A 5592-nucleotide genomic window follows, 5' to 3' on the forward strand; every position below is an offset into this window, starting at 1 on the left:
ATGACCATGAAACCATTGTTGTTTGTCGTCAAAACCCATCTGGTTCACTAATGCCCTTTAGGGAAGGAAATCTGCTGTCCTTGCCTGGTCTGGCCTACATGTGACTCCACATTCACAATGCGGTTGACTCCTAAATGCCCTCTGAATAAGGGATGGGCAATAAATGCTGGGCTAGCCAATGACACCCACATCCAATGAATAAAGAAAAAGAAATAGGAGCAGGAGTAGACCATAAGCCCCAATGAGCCTGCTCCGCCATTCAACATGATTGTGGTTGATCACAGAATCTTTACAGTACAGAAGGAGGCCATTTGGCCCATCGAGTCTGCACTGACGTGCTGAAAGAGCATTCTACCTCATCCCTCTACCCTGCCTTATGCCGTAACCTCACACATTCTCTCTCTTCAAGTAGCAATCCAATTCCCTTTTGAATACCTCGATCGAACCTGCCTCCAACCATCCTCTGGGTAAAAAACAAAATTCCTCACATCACTTTTACTCCTTTTGCCCATTATTTTGAATGTGTGCCCTCTAGCTCTTGATGCACTCATGAGTGTGGCAACAGTTTCTCATTATTTATTCTGTCCATACCCCTCAGAATCTTGAATACCTCTATTTAGTTTCCTCTCAGCCTTCTTTTCTCCCAGGAAAACAGACCCAACCTCTCCAATCTACCCTCGTAGCTACAGTTCTTCATCCCGGCAATCAAGAGTTAATCGACGGGATGGGGAGGGCAGACAGGAAAGTGCAGTTGATGCCACAATGAGATCAGCCATGATCTTATTAATGGTGGAACAGGCTCAAGGGGCCAAAAGACCTACTCCTGCTCCTAATTCTTGTGATCTTATGAGACAAAGTCCCGTCTTCACACTGAGGATACTGTCCATCATGTTGTGAGGCACTATCACTATGCTAAATGAAATAGATTCAGGATGGATCTAGATATAAATGGGCATCCATGAGGTGCTGTGGATCATCAGCAGCAGCAGAATTGTATTCAGCCACAATCTGTAACCACATGGCCCACATATCCTTTACTCTACCATTACCATCAAGCCAAGTGACCAACCCTGGTTCAACACGAACTGCAGGAGAACATGTCAGAAGCAGCACCAGGCATTCCTAAAACTGAGATTCCAATCTGGTGACCCTATACCATGAGACTACATGCATTCTAAACAGTGGAAGCAGCATGCTTGAGACAGGGTGAAGCAATCCCAAAAACAATGGATCAGATCAAAGCTCTGCAGTCCTGCCACATCCAGTCAGGAAAGGTATGGATAATTAAACAACTAACAGGAAGAGTAGGCTCCACAAACATCACCATTCTCAATGATCCCAGCATATCAGTACAAAAGACTGGGTTATGTGTTTAGTGATCCTGGGACTGGGTTATGTGTTTAGTGATCCTGGGAGACTTCCCTGGATCCCGAGTCTAGGAGAGACAACCTGGAAGGTATAGGGAGCTGGGACTTGTCTGTGAGAGTAATTGAAGGCACGAGAACTGAAATAATCTAGAGTTAGAAAGGAGAAAAGACTCCAAAAATGGAGCAGTTAGCAACTGGACATCAATTAATCTTCTCTTATGTTGGAGAAGTAAAGGTCTAGATAGTGTGCCTGAAACAATATTAGTTCATCTTGGTCTTTAACACCACTTTCCCGCACGCTCTCCATTTCCCTCGAATGCCTGAGAGACCAAAAATCTCTCCATCTCAGCCTTAAATATATTTAAAGATGGAGCATCCAGAGCCTTCCGGGATGGAGAATTCTATGTGACAAGAGAAAAAGAGAGAGAGAAGTGGGAGAGACACAGAGAGAAAAAATGAGAGAAATGGGATAGAGAAAGAAAGAGAAATAGAAGGGCACAAGAGAGACAGAAGAGGGTTGGAGAGACAGGGGCAATGGAAAGGCATTTTAGAGACTGACAACTGAACCACAATTTGATAGAATCTCCCAAACCCTGAACCTCCACCATCTAGAAGGACCAGCGTAGCAGGTGTATGTGAACACCATCACCTCCAACTCACACACTGTTCTGACTTGTCTGATATCCAGGACTGGATGAGCAGAAAGTTCCTTCATTCAAATATTGGGAAGATGAAAGTCATTGTCTTCATTCCCCAATACAAACTCCGCTCCCTAGCCAACGGCTCCATCCTTCTCCCTGACAACTCTGTGAGGATGAAACAGACTGTTCGAAGCCGTGGTGAAATATTTCACCCCAAGATGAGCTTCCAAGCACATCCACATCATCACCAAGACCGCCAATTTCCATCACCCGACTCCACTCTAGTCTCAGCTCGTCTGAAACTGTCATCCATTCCTTTGTTATTTCTAGGCTTAACTCTGGCTGGAGGTTCTAGATTCAGGGGACACAGTCTCAAAATAAGGGGCAGGCTATTTGGAACTGAGGTGAGGAGGAATTTCTTCACTCAGAGGATGGTGAGTGTTTGGAATTCTCTGCCCCATAGGGCTGTGGAGGCTCAGTCGTTGAGAATGTTCAATACTGAGATCAATAGATTTCTACATATAAAAAACATTGGGGATAAGGGGATAGTGCCAGAAAATGGTGTTGAAGTAGAAGATCAACCGTGATCTCATTGAATGGCAGAAGGGCTCAAAGGGCTGAATGGCCTATTGCTGCTCGTATTTCTTATGTTCCTTCCTAAAGCACTTCCAGCCGGTCTCCCACATTCAACCTCCCCATAATCTTTAGTTCATCCAAAACTCTGCTGCCCGTATATTTACTCGCACCCAGTCTTATTCACCCATCACCGCTGTGCTCACTGACCTATGAAAGTTCCTGTTTAAGAAGCACCAACATTTTAAATTTCTCATCCTTGTTTTCAAGTCCCTCCATGGTCTCACTCCTCCCTATCTCTGTAATCTTCTCCAGCCTCACATCCCACCCAGGTCTCTGCAGTCTGCTCATTCCGGCTTCCTGAGCATTCCCGATTTTAATCGCTTCATCCTTAGTATCCACATCTAAACTCAAAGGCCATAAGCACTGGAATTTCCTCCATAAACCTCTCCGCTCTCTTTCTTTCTTTCCTCGTTCAAGATTCTCCTTTAAACCTACATCTTTGACCAAACTTTTGGCCATCTGCCCTCTTACCTCTTTACATGATTCTGTGTCAAATGTTGCTTTTTAGCACATCTGTTAAACCTGGGAAGGTCTATTACATGAAATGTGCTATATAAACACACATTGTTGTTGTTGATTTGGACATATATCGCTGTTCCTTCATCATCACTGTAACTCCTTATCTAACATCATTGTGGGAGCACCTTCACCACACGGACTGCAGCGGTTCAAGAAGGTCAAACATCATCTTCTCCACAGGTAACTGGGGATGGGTAATATCTGCTGCTGGTCTTGTGGTCCAGGGCAGGGGAGTGGGACCAGCTGATTTGCGCTTCCAGAGAGCCAGCACAGGCAGGAGGGGCTGAATGGCCTCTGTCTGTATTGTAAACATTCAATGATTCAATGATAAAGAAACGACTCTGGAGACCAGGGACCAGCCTCTGGAACCAATGTCCAGCCTGATACAAACCGGCTCTTCATTGATCTGGGAGCTGCGGCCCCGCTCGGTGCAAACGGGGGAGGGGGGACCGGTCAGTTTATTTCCGGGGTTTGCGGTTTACACAACATGTTTCCGGAGCCTCTCCGTCCACCCGCCGGATCCATCGCTCCCTCCGCCCCGCCATCCCCCCCTTTACCCATTGTGGACCCGTCTCTCCATCTCCATTACCTGTACTGCGCATGCTCCAGTCACAGCCCGGCCCCGCCCCCTCATTCACTCCGATTGGTTGGAGGACCAGCCCCGACGCTCGGTCCTCCAGTCCCGCCCCCTCTTCCTATTGGTCCGGAGCTGCCGTCAATCACCCAGGCATTGTGACGGTTTCAAACGCTGAGAGCGGCCACAGACTCAGCCTGACTTGCTGATTTTTGGCAGCATTTTCTGTTTGGGAATTAGAGCTAGAGATGGATGGTCAGTTCCCCTCTGTCCGGGGGGGATTCACACTCATTTCCCCAGTGCAGTGATTATCACGTTTACTTTACATGAGAAAGTCCCCGGTTCAATCCCGGCTGGAAACTTTGTGTTTAACATTGTTACTGATGAGGAATTAACAGTGAGTTTAGTTTCATATCGAACAGGGTGACAGTTCCTGTCGTCTCATTCTTTAAAAGCTCCTTCTTCACCTTTAAACAGGTAACGATAAGTGAGGGAAAACTGATCCACAGTGACCCCAAAAACAAGATACCGCAGATGCTGCAAATCCGATCTCAAAACAGAAAATGTTGGAAACACTCAGCAGGTCAAACAGCATCATTCTCAGTGAATGTTTCACGTCGCTGAACTTTTATCCAAACTGGAAAATTTCCCAGATTTAACAGTTTATAAACAAGTCCAGAGTCAGAGAAAACAGAGCAGACAGAAGGAAACAACAAACGGTCTTGTGACAGGATGGAAGGCTGGAGAGAGTAAATGATAAAGGGGACAATGGTGCAAGGCAACATTGGGTGACCAGACAATTAAAGAAACTAATGGGACAAGGAAACAAATAAGACAGGTTCAGAGGAGGGATAAATGGTAACAGCAGAGCCATTACCAGCATCTCCTGCCCTAAAAATTGGAGTGATGTTTATGATATGAAATTATTAAAATTAATGTTGAGTCTGAAAGGTTGTAAAGTGACTAATCAAAGACGAGCTGCTGTTCCTCGAGCTTCTGTTGGGCTTCATGCGGCAGTACAGGAGGCCGAGGGCTAAGAGGTCAGACTTGAAGTGAGGCTGAGAATTAAAACAGTAAATGAGAAGCAGCTCAGGATCGCACTTGCAAAGTGAATGGTGATTTTACATGAAGCAGTCACCCAATCTGGATTTAGTCTCCACAGTGTAGCGGAGACCACATCGTGAACAGTGAATACAGAATACTAAATTGTAAATAGTACAAGTAAATTACTGTGTCACCGGGAAAGTGTGTTTGGGGACCTGGAACGTGGAAAAGGAGGAGGTGGCAATGAATCTGTTTCAATAAGTTTGCAACAGACCAATGCACAGTTGTTCTGCTGTGCTTTATATTTTAATGGGAATTATCAAATGTTTTTAACCACTATGATCTTGGCTAGTTGTCTATAATGTCTTCGCATTTCTCTGTTGATCTATCCAGGAGGACTGGTGTGGTAAGAAGGACTTGTCTGTAAAACACAGTCACTGTGAGCATGATAATGGAACATTTGTATATCAAAGGGCAGTGATACCTGATCACCTATCGAGTGAGTGAGTTTGTAACAGTGTAACTCAAATAATTACAGCTACCGCAGGAGATTCTCTGGCTACAAGTCAATAAGGAAGGAATCAGGACTGTGCAGTCCCACCCAGCTGGATACCAGTGGAGAGGCATTGGAGGAGGATGGAGTGGTCATTGGTGTCTGCTGCCCTTGTCCTTCTAGGTGGCAGTGGTCGTGGGTTTGGAAGATGCTGTCTAAGGAGCCTTGGTGGGTTGGAGGTGAGTACAGAGGAGACGGGAGAGGGATGCACTTAACTTGTGTTACAGATATTAAGAAGACTCGGCACACTGTGTGTTT

General features: G+C 45.7%; 1 protein-coding gene across 1 annotated transcript in view; it reads right to left on the bottom strand.

Moving 5' to 3' along the window:
* Positions 1-3370, bottom strand: part of LOC144698212 (uncharacterized) — a 298967-nt gene extending 295597 nt beyond the window's left edge. The window contains exon 1 of the mRNA XM_078570180.1: positions 3289-3370. The gene's annotated coding sequence lies outside the window, so the exon portion shown is untranslated. The remainder of the gene's footprint in view (positions 1-3288) is intronic.
* Positions 3371-5592: the final 2222 nt, after the last annotated feature.

Source organism: Cetorhinus maximus, chromosome 23 (genome assembly GCF_964194155.1).
Source record: "Cetorhinus maximus chromosome 23, sCetMax3.hap1.1, whole genome shotgun sequence".
Lineage (NCBI taxonomy): Eukaryota > Metazoa > Chordata > Chondrichthyes > Lamniformes > Cetorhinidae > Cetorhinus > Cetorhinus maximus.